Source organism: Vulpes vulpes, unplaced genomic scaffold (assembly GCF_048418805.1).
Source record: "Vulpes vulpes isolate BD-2025 unplaced genomic scaffold, VulVul3 u000000899, whole genome shotgun sequence".
NCBI classification, from domain to species: Eukaryota; Metazoa; Chordata; class Mammalia; order Carnivora; family Canidae; genus Vulpes; species Vulpes vulpes.
The window spans coordinates 2,447,634-2,459,673 of NW_027325780.1; the positions used below are offsets into that span (position 1 = coordinate 2,447,634).

At 36.0% G+C, this 12,040-nt stretch overlaps 1 long non-coding RNA gene across 1 annotated transcript; it reads left to right on the top strand.

The window, feature by feature from the left end:
• The first annotated feature begins 224 nt into the window (after window positions 1–224).
• On the top strand, window positions 225–11,632 carry LOC140597316 (uncharacterized). The gene is made up of 3 exons (XR_011999189.1): window positions 225–337; window positions 5,669–5,744; window positions 11,555–11,632. It is a non-coding gene; the product is annotated as an uncharacterized lncRNA (long non-coding RNA).
• Window positions 11,633–12,040: the final 408 nt, after the last annotated feature.

Here is a 12,040-nt window from a genome sequence, read left to right on the forward strand (position 1 = left end):
ATAAAATCTTTAAAAAATAAAATAAAATGAGATGAGGGCATGATAACACCTTGGCCAATACCATTAGAACCTTTGCAGCATGTTCATTTCCAGAGGTTATAAATCACTTTGGGGCCCAACTCAATTAAGTCATTAAATGTGAATCATATTAGGAAGGCATGCCTTTGAATGAGACTGTTTTACCATTGACAGAAACTCTGAAGCTGAAGACTGTTGACTAACTTGGACAACAAGCTCTTTCTTGAGGGGATAAGTGTGGCACATCTCCACGTGAACATGGGGAGCTAAAAAGGACTATGGAGTGACTATAAGTTGTGTCTTATTGTAATTGAATACAGTAAGTATGTTATTTACAAATTATTTAAAAAGTCTTAACAATATTAATAAATGCTTAAACAAAAACATACTAATAAAAAATAAAAATGAAGGAAATTTTCTTTGAGCCAAGGGAACAACAGAATCTTTAGATTTTTTTTTAAGATTTTATTTATTCATTCATAGAGACACAGAGAGAGAGAGAGAGAGGCAGAGGCACAGGCAGAAGGAGAAGCAGGCACCAGGCAGAGAACCCAATGTGGGACTCGATCCAGGGTCTCCAGGATCACGCCCTGGGCTGCAGGCGGCGCTAAACCGCTGAGCCACCGGGGCTACCCAGAATCTTTAGATTTAATCCCAAGCAGGAATAATGAAAAAGGAAACACTTAAGATCATTCAAGTAAGATCTCTCAGCTCCAGAAATAAATTTATTATTATTATTTTTTATTTTATTTATGATAGTCACAGAGAGAGAGAGAGAGAGGCAGAGGAAGAGACACAAGAGAAGCAGGCTCCATGCACCGGGAGCCCGATGTGGGATTCGATCCTGGGTCTCCAGGATCACGCCCTGGGCCAAAGGCAGGCGCCAAACCGCTGCGCCACCCAGGGATCCCCAGAAATAAATTTATTTATATAAGGTAGTCCTAAATGATCAAGAGTCACATGGGTTTATATTTTTTATCTTCACCATGGGATACAAAAAGTCAATGGAATAATTTCTATAGAGTTCTAAAGGAAAAGGATTTGAACCTAAATTTTATGCAAATTTCATACAAAGGGAAATAAATCATCACTAAAATGTGAAAACAAATGAGGAATTTTATTTAGCTAAGTATTCAGAAACTTTACTGCTCACTCAATCTTTCTGAAAAACTCCAAGATATATTCCTACAAATAAATTACCTTTAAAAAAAAAAAAAAAAAAGGAAGACGTGAGTTACAAGAAATAGTATTCAGCAAAGAAACTAGTAAACTTATAGATACATACAAAGATATGTTAATTTGGACATAAATCTTAATAAAGAATTGTTTATCATGAAAATAGAATAACTATAATATGAAAACCTCAAAAACATAATTAAAATTCAAAATGATTTCAGCAAAGTAGAGATTTCAGTGGAGGGAGATGAGAATAGAAATACCAAATTTGTGTCTTATGGTGGAGGATGGTATAGTCATTTTGATTCAGGGAAGATTCTGATCAAGGATGGGCTCATTCTTGACCCAGTTTTTATGGCCAGACAGGAGTTTCTCTGACTAGCCGACCTGAGTTGACCTGCCCGTTTCTGTGTTGGAGGAGGTGTGGGTAAGGTGAGGAAGAGCACCGCATGGAGCAAATGGGTTGAGGGAAGATGTTTCCTCAGCAACCAAAAGAAGGAGAACCAGAAAGCCAAAATTTATAAGTACCCCAGACCACAATAAATGACATTTCCCAAGTCACTAAAGGCAAAATAAACAACAGAACAATCAAATCCATGAATATTAGGAAATGTGATAAAAAGAAACCAGTGAGCATGATAAATCATAGCATAAAAGAAGATGGTAAAAATATTTGAAATCAGTATGTCTTCTTTGGAAAAATGAATATTCATATCTTCTGCCCATTTTAATTGGATTATTTGTTTTTTGGATGTTGACTTTTATAAGTTTCTTATATTTTTGCATACTAAGGCTGTTTTACCATTGATGGAAACTCTGAAGCTGAAGACTGTTGACTAACTTGGACAACAAGCTCTTTCTTGAGGGGATAAGTGTGGCATTTATCAGATATGTCATTTGCAAATATCTTCTCCCACTCCTTAGACTCTCGTTTAGTTTTGCTGATTGTTTCCTTTGCTGTGCAGTTTTTTATTTTGAAGTCTCAAAGGTTTATTTTTGCTTTTTCCCCTTGCCTAGAAAGAAGTCTTTTTTTTTTTTTTAAAGATTTTATTTACTTATTCATGAGAGACACACAGAGAGAGGCAGAGACATAGGCAGAGAGAGAAGCCGACTCCATGCAAGGAGCCCGATGCAGGACTCTATCTTGGGTCTCCAGAATCACGCCCTGGGCTGAAGGTAGCGCCAAACTGCTGAGCCACCCGGGCTGCCCTAGAAAGAAGTTTCTATGGCCAATGTCAAATAGGTTACTGCCTGTGTTTCCTCTAGGACTTTTTTTGATCATCAGGAAAATACAAATCAAAACTACAATGAGATATCATTTTAGAATGGCTAAAATCAACAACACAAGGAGAAATGGGTGTTGCTAAGTATCTGGAGAAAGGGGAAATCTCTTGCACTATTGGTGGGATTGTAAATTTGTATGGCCACACTAGAAAACAGTATAGAGCTTCCTCAAAAAGTTAAAACTAGAACTACCCTACAATCCAGGAATTGCATAGATAGGTATTTACCCAAAGAAGACAAAAATTCTAATTCAAAGGGATATATGCACCCTGATGTTTATTGCAGCATTAACTATAATAGACAAATTATGGAAATCCCAAGTGTCCATTGACCGATGAATGGATAAAAAAGGGAAGATATGGTATATAAATATTTACATTTACATATATAATGGAATATTACTCAGCCACAGGAAAGAATTATCATTTGCAATGACATGTACGGAGCTAGAAAGTATTATGCTAAGCAAAATAAGTCAGAGAAAGAAAAATACTATATGATTTCACTCATATGTGAAATTTAAGAAACAAACAAGCAAGGGGGAAAAAGAGAGAAAGGCAACCCAAAAAATGGACTCTTTTTTTAAAAAGATTTTTAAAAATTAATTTATTCATGAGAGACACACACACACACACACAGAGGCAGAGACACGGACAGAGGGAGAAGCAGGCTCCATGCAGGGAGCCCAACGTGAGACTCGATCCTGGGCATCAAGGATCATGCCCTGGGCTGACGGTGGTGCTAAACCACTAAGCCACTTGGGCTGCCCCCAAAAACGGACTCTTAACTATAGAAAAAAAAATGATGGTTATCAGAGTGGAGGTGGAGGGGGATGGGTTAAACAGATGATGGGGATTAAGAAATGCAATTGTTATGGTGGGCACTGGTGTTGTATGGAAAGTTTGAATCACTATATTGTACACCTAAAACTAATATTACATTGTATGCTTACTAAGTGGAATTTGAATAAAAACTTAAAAAACCATAGTAGTAAGCACAATAAATACGAATGGATAAGAGTTCCTTTTAAAGGATGGAACTTATCTATATTCTATTTATAAGAAATACATCTAGAGGCACCTGGGTAGCTCAGTCAGTTAAGCATCTGCCTTTGGCTCAGGTCATGGTCCCAGGATCCTGGGATCAAGCCCTGCATCAGGCTCCCTACTCAGCGGGGAGCCTGCTGCTCCCTCTTTCTCTGCTGCTCCCCCTGTTTGTGCTCTCTAGCTGTCTTTGTCAAATACATAAATAAAATCTCAGAAAAAAAAAGAAATATGTCTAGGGCAAAATGATGATGAAAGTTTGAAAATAAAGAAATAGATGTATGAGGAGAATTCTAACAAGAAAAAATATTGAGTGGTAATAAAAATACACAACACAGAATTCAAAAGGATAAAATGTTAACTAAACAAAAGGAACATTTTATGTTGGAAAAACATTATGGTCCACCCAGAAGATATTATATCCATCCAACTTTGTGGATCAAACAATATAACATCAAAATCCATGAAGCAAAAAGTATGAGTAACAAAAAGAGTGATTAACACAAACCACATCCTAATGGATGATTTCAACATAACTCTCTTAGATATGACTAGATTAAGGAGGGAAAAAAAAGATATGAAATCTATTTATTAATAAGTATATGGAGGCTGCCTGGGTAGCTCACTTGCTATAGTGCCCAACTCTTGGTTTTGGCTCAGATCATGATCTCACAGATGGTAAGATGGAGCCCCACACTAGGCTCTGCACTCATCAGAGAATCTGCTTGAAGATTCTCTCCCTCTGCTCCTCATCCCATTCTCATATACATTCTCTCTCTCCTTCTCCAAAATAAATAAATATTTGAAAAAATAAATAAGTAAAGATATGGACACCTAAAATTCATGCTATTTTATGTGAAAGTTTTAAAAAATTAAAATGCATGAAGTTTAAAAAAGAAAGGTCCACAACTACAAACTGCTTCTGAGTTGTATAAATGTATAATTACCTTTGAAAACAGTAGTATAAATAGAAAAAGGAATCCAAGAGGTTTTATTTCTTCTTCCTTGATTTTCTTGATACTGAATTTAGCTAATGCTATAACAAGTAATTATATATTTACGCCTGGGAATGGTTGACTGAATAGATAGATGATAGATAGATGATAGATAGATAGATAGATGATAGATAATAGATAGACACACGTTAGATATAGATAAATATAGAGCTTTGAGCCTCAATCTTCAAATAATTGTTTTATTCTTCTCTATCTATTCCATCTAAGACTATCTCAGAGAGATTTTATGAATCACTACAAACCAATTTAAAATCTTTTAGTAGATTTCAACTAAAAATATATCTCTTAAAATTTGTTTTAAAAATTTGAATTTGTGAGTAAAAACAATGTTTTAAATAAAGAAATATAACCTGACGTTGATTTTCTGGACTTAAAGGACTTAGTTTGGGGGTCACACAAATCAGCAAATATAGAGATAATTCAGACTTCTTGATTATGAAAACAGTTATGCTCTCACCATGGACAGTATCAATACCACCAATATTCATATTGTTCACTGGGTTCACAGGATCATGTGATTTATACACTGCATAATATGTACTATGAAGAAGAGCTTATACATTTAAATGCATCGTGTAGAAGTGGCACCATTTATAGGACTTAGCTCACAAATAACTAGAAGCCATTTTAAAACTATGAAACACATTAGCAAAATCAAATGAAAATACATTTTGTATCCCAAGTAGTACTAATATCATGAGTATTATGAATTTATAGACCATGGACACTCAGGTGGCTCAGCAATTGAGTGTTTGCCTTCTGCCCAGGGCGTGATCCTGGAGACCCGGGATCCAGTCGCACATCTGGCTCCCTGCAGGGAGCCTGCTTCTCCCTCTGCCTGTGTCTCTGCCTCTCTCTCTCTGTGTGTGTCTCTCTCTGTGAATAAATAAATAAAATCTTTAAAAAAGAGAGACTTACATATACCAAATATTATTTTTTAAAAAATAATTATAGACCAAATGAAGACGAATTTAAGTATGCCTCAGTTGTGTGTGTGTGTGTGTGTGTGTGTGTGTGTGTGTGTGTGTGTCTGATCAAGGTTACTTTAACAAAGACCTTAACAGTTACTTTTTCAAGGTGGTAGTTTACTTGCAGTCTAAACCTCTCACACATTACTGTCCCCTCTCACAGGCTGTTCCAAGTCAGCATCCTGCTGCTTACCAAAGAAACACTAAATGATACAGAAGCAATTGTTCATCTTCAGAAGGTCAGTCACCTTACAAACATAATGCCAACTTTTGTTCCTATTTCACAGATGAGAAGTTTGATACAATGAGAATCAGTGACTTGTCCTGACCAGGCTAGTCGGCGGACAAGTGAAAACAAGCTTCTGTGAGAAGCAATTCATAGTGCACAGAAACCAAGGTGGCAGGAAGAGGGGGAATTGGACAATATCTCAAACAAAAAGGAATGTAACAATGGAACTATGCATAGTAGGACTTAGTAATGCCCATTGCAACATATGAAAATATGTTTTGAATGAATATTTAGGTAACCTTTACAAGAGTTAAAGGTTAATTAATTATGACAGTCAAATTAAGCTCTGAAAGCTTGATAAGAATAAGAAATGTATGCACTACAATATAGCATGAAATGGGGGAGGCAAAAACACTCTGAATTTTATAAAGCTCTTTTTTACCCAGGACCTTAAACTTTCTCCACCAACTGTTTAATAACTCTACCAAAATAGGAATAAGAGATTTGATTCTGAGGTTCTAGGTATAGAGATGGGGAGAAAAGGCAGAATGCAAGAAATCACACAAAAATCAGCAGTGAAGATCATGTGGCTATCAATCCTTTGTTGTCAGGTGTTTTCCTTTCTAAGGCAAGCAGAATTCAAATAAAAAAACAAAAGGTAAGTATTGTACATTGGAAAGCAGCTAAACTATTGAGAGAATAGAATGCAATACAAAAAAAAATTTGATTCACTATCCAGGTCCCTATTCCATTTCCAGCTTTCCCAATGTTTTTAATCCAGAAATGCCCACGGTTCTTCTGGATATCATTTCCTTTCCACATACACTGCCCTGGCATCTTTACAACAGAGCTACACCAAGGGAGAACCTCATCTGGACATAATAAAGTGATGATTGATATGGCTGAGTTTAGGTCTACCATCTTGTGTTTTCTTTTTTTTAATTATTCCCATTTTTTTGTTCCTATATTCTTCCTCTCCTATCTACTCTTGGGTTAAAAATATTTTTATTATATTATTTTATCTTCTCTTTTGATCTTTGCCAGCTTTGGTTTTTTTGCTCTGCTTTTTTTGGGTACACATTTGTAGTCATTATTTTATAGACTTCAACAAGAATTATTAACTTCAGTCTTCCTTAAATTATTATTTTCTACTTTACAAACATTAAGTGACTTGAGCTATTATAATTTTTTCCATTTATCTCTCATATTACAAACCTGACATTATCTTTACACTTGTTTTATATGGTTAATAGTCTTTTAAAGACACTTTATTAAAAAGACACTTTAAAAAATAGTTTCCAAGTATATATTTACCCATACATCTATTCTTTCCAGTGCTCTTCCTGCATATCTGCACTTCCAACTAGGATCATTTGCCCTCAAACTAAAGAATCTTCTTTAGGATTTATTGTAGAGCTATTCTGTACTAACTCCTCAGTTCTGTTTGTTTTGATATGTCTGCTTTGCCTTAATTTTTCTAAAGAATATTTTCACTGGGTATAGAAGTCTAGGTTGGCAGTTTTTTCCTTATCACTTTAAAGATATCATCTTAGTGTCTCCCAGTTTCCACTGTTCTTGAGGGAAGTCTGATGTCATTTTTTTTATATTAAAGTATAGTTAATACATACCATTACATTAGTTCCAGGGGTAGTCTGATGTCATTCTTATTGACATTACTCTGAATATACAGTTTCCCCTTCTGGCTGCTTTTAAGATGTTCTCTTATCTCAGTGATAAAGATATCACTGGTTACTAGCAATTTCACTATGATGTTATTTTTCCATCGACCTATATAATTCAATCAAGATTTCCACTCAATCTTTAAATATATATAATGTTTCTTCCTAATTATGTTCATGTTCTCCTTTAACTTCTTGAGTGTATTGTTAATGTGTGTTTTAAAGCTCTTGTCTGTGAATTCCATTATCTCTATCATTTCTTGTCCTGTTAATACTGACTGATTTTTCTTCTGATTGTAGGTCATGTTCACTCCTTCTTTGTGTATGTAATTACTTTGATTAGATTTTGTAGATTGTGAGCATTACACTGCTAATTATCTAGATTTTTTTGTCCAGTGTTGAAATTTGTTGTACCATTTCATTAAGTTACTTAAGTTACTGCAAGTTAAATTACTTGCAGATCAGCTGGATCATTTCAAGGCTTGTCTTGAAATTTTATTAAGATAAGTCTACAGTAATTTTTATTCGGGAGTTAATTTAGACATACCATTAATGCATGATCCTCTGGATTCTCCATGAATGTCCCAGGAATTCAACAGGGTCTCTCCATTCTGGATGATGAGAATTGAAACGTCTCCTGCCAATGTTAACTCTGGAAATTGTTTCATTTATAGCATCCTTCTTATTTGGACTCATAAGGATTTCACATATGGACAGTTTAGTATTCACTAATTAATTTAAGGAGACTCTCTTCTTTTCTCCACTATCCTTCTCCACAAATACCAGCCACGTCAACTTCTTCCAAAGTCTGTCCCCTCAACTAAGTGAGATCACCATGCTCTGCTTGGGTTCTCCCTCCCCACATCATAATTTAGAAAATGTTTCCAAGTGAAACTCAGGGTGATTGGTGGACTCAGCTTCTTTGTTTCCCTTATCTCAGGGATTAAATCATATTCTTGTACTGTATATTGCCCAATGTCTAACAACTGTTTCATGCTTATTGCTCAGATTTTAGCTATGTACAGTGGGAAGGAAAGTCTGGTACCAGTCACTCACCAAGTCCAGATATGGAATTCTATACTCTTTTATAAAGGAGAACTTAGAGTGTTTAAAAGTAATATAAACAAAGTCTTCTGGAAGGATTTAAAGAAGTTTTGTCAATACTTCTTTGGGGTTTGTATTTTGTATTTTGTTTTGTTGCTCACTTTTATTGCTGAGTTACTTTAGTTGGTTGTCTAGATTTTTATAATCACTTAGAATCAACTGTTGACTTTCTCTGGTCTGAGATGCTTCTACCTATTTCACTTCTATTCATCTTAAAATACTCTGGGTAGAATTACACCATTTTTTAATACTATAAGCATTGATTCAGAATGACAAGTTCATGATCATCTTCTGGTAAATTGTTCACTGGAGATGTTGGCTTTTGTTTATCTTAGAACACCAAATGGTGGAATCATAAAAGCACACCTGTTCCAATCCTCTAATTTTACTCATGAGTAAATTTTGTTCTTAAAAAGTTCAATAACTAGACCAAATTATCTAGCTGGTGGTTGGCAAGATTAGGCCAGATCTCATATTTCCCTGTTGAAATTCAGTTTTATTTTGTGTGTGTGTTTGTTTTACTTAATCACACTGCACCAGCAATGAGATTTGTGTAATCAGCTTTCTCATTCACATCATTTGCTTAATAAGATTAATATCAAAAGAAAAATTGTTTTCTCCAATTTTTTTCATTATTTCCGACTTCTGACATCTTTTTGTTGTCTCTTAAGTCCTTTTCCTGTTTAGTAAGTCAAAGAAGGAAGACTGATGTCAGCTTAATCATCATACTCCTCCTACTGAAAAAGATAACTAACTACAGGCAATAAGAAGGCATATGGTCAACACATCAGACAGGGAAGGTTGTGCTAGTTGCTCAGGAAGCAGAGAGGCAGGTACAAAAGAGACTGGAAAGACAAAACTGCACATAGAAAGTATTTAGGGAAAGAAAAAAAAAGAAAGTATTTAGGGCACAATATGAAACTCTATTTTTCATCTCAGAAGCCAGAAATCTTCACTACTCTCCTGTAGTATAAAGATATACGACCCTGAGGCAAAAATACCTGTAGAATATTATCGAAGATGAGAAATCTGTGTGACACTTGAAGACAGAGCTTACCTTGATATGTTATCAATGTTTTATCATTCCATCAAACCACTTATCAAGAAAATGAGTGAGAGCAATAGTGCTGACTGCCAAATCATAGTAGGTAATGTCTAACAATACCTTTGGGGAATGTTCCCTCTGAATTAGGACCATGCCCCAGTCCTGGTGCTTCCTACTTTGCAACCTAAAACCCACTTAGCTTCCTTGAAAGTCGGTCTGCATCTATGTGGATTTTCTTCTTACCTCTATCTGCACATAGCTTAAGGTATTTTCAAATCACTTATAAGGAGAAAAATAAATAAATTCTACAAGAATTCACAATTCACTAATTTCCATGATATTAATGATGAGTTAGATAGAAAAGAGTAAAGATTTTATTAAGGCTCCTAGAGTTACTTATTGACTATATTTTCCTTCCTCCCCTCATAACATGGCATTGTTAGTAAAATAAATCAAATGTTATATATCCATTTTTTAAAAAGATTTTATTTATTTATTCATGAGAGACACACAGGCAGAGGGAGAAGCAGGCTCCATGCAAAAAGCCTAGTATGGGGCTTGATCCCACAGCCTCCCGGATCACACCCTGAGCTGCAGGTGGCACTAAACCACTGTGCCACCGGGGCTGCCCTGTCTCAGACTTCTTTAACTCACCCTGAAGGCAAAGATACAGCCCCTTATTTTGTTTTGTTACAGTCTAACTAGACTTTCTGAGTCAGGAAGAGAAAAAAAAAGGATTCTTAGAATAGCAGATAATATCAACTAACATAATTAAGCACTTGTGGTAATCAGGTACTGTACTAAATACTTCTAATTATTATCCTATGTAATTATTACCCAATTTCCTTAATGAGGAAACCAAAGCTTGAGGAGGGTAAATAACCTGCCTGATATTACAGAACTGGTAAGTGCTGGAAGGCTGGCTTCAACTCTGTAATCTATGCTTTTAACCACTCTGTGCCTTACTCTCATGCCTTTACCAAGAACTTACTGTGCCAGGCCCTTTAGCTGGCCACTTCTGAAGTACCAAAAGGGAAGACAGATAATAAATCAGCACAGTGGCTAAGAGACAAGGTTGTGTTCAGTTTCCTGAATATCAACTGCTATTATAAACATTCCTCTCATACAAAAGAAAATATATTTGAATGCAAAAAGTATGGGATGATGATATTTCAGAGAAATCCTTGAATATTCTCTAATTCACACACACAAGAGTAAACCATCTGCGACTTTTGATATTTTATATATTTTAATTACAAATTACTTGGGATGTTTGAGAATTATAAGAACTTCAGTGTCAAGACATTAAGAACACTAATCTGAACAATTACCAAATATCATAGAAACAATTGCAGTATTTTTTAAAGATTTATTTATTTATTTGATAGAGAAAGAGAGCACAAGCAGGGGGAGCAGCAGGCAGAGGGAGAGGGGGAAGAAGGCTCCTGGCTAAGTGGGAGCTGGTGCAGGACTCCATCCCAAACCCTAAGATCATGACCTGAGCCGAAGGCAGAAGTTCAACCAACTGAGCCACCCAGATGCCCCCAATTACAGAATTTTGATTTGAAATCATAGGTTCTAAGTCCTGCTCTACCAATAAGCATATAAATAACCTTGACTTTTTTTTTAAAAAAGACTTAATTTATTTAATTATTTGAGAGACAGAGAGCAACAGTGAGTGAGCCTGAGCAGGGTGAGGAGTAGAAGGAGTTGCAGACTCCCCGCTGAGCAGGGAGCACCACGTGGGGCTCCATCCCAGGACTCCAGAATCATGACCCAAACTGAAGGCATACGCTTAATGGTCTGAGTGACCCAGGCGTCCCTAACCTTGACCCTATTTGTAATATGAGGATGATAATGACAATAGTACCGAACTCATAGAGTTGATGTACTAGAGTTAAAGGTACAGTGTGTACTTCGTTTATTTTCTAGAATAGTAAAGATGCTTTGGAGGTCTTCACCATGATTTCTCTCCTCTTTTACCCCCACCAGGTACACAGCCACACCACTGAGGAACTTGTGAATATTCAGTGAATGCAATCCACTGCAAAGAAAGGAAGACATTTGCTTCAAGTAAGTGACAGTGGCAAAGAAAACCACTCCATCCACTAATTCTGAAGGAAAAGCAACATAAAAATTGGAGAAATGGTGATTGTGATGGAATTTGTTTTGGGCAGCCTGGGTGGCCCAGAGGTTTAGTGCCGCCTTCAGCCCAGGGCCTGATCCTGGGGACCCAGGTTCTCACATCGGGCTCCCTGCATGGAGCCTGCTTCTCCCTCTGCTGGTGTCTCTGCCTCTCTCTCTCTGTCTCTCATGAAAAAATAAATTAAAAAAAAATTTTTTTAAAGGAATTTGTTTTTTTAGAGTCAGAGAAGCTCTTACTGGAATATGAATCTACCATTTAACCATTTGGAAACCTTGGGCAAGTCACTTAAACTCTGTTTTCTCACATATTAAATGGGACTAATAATGTGTACT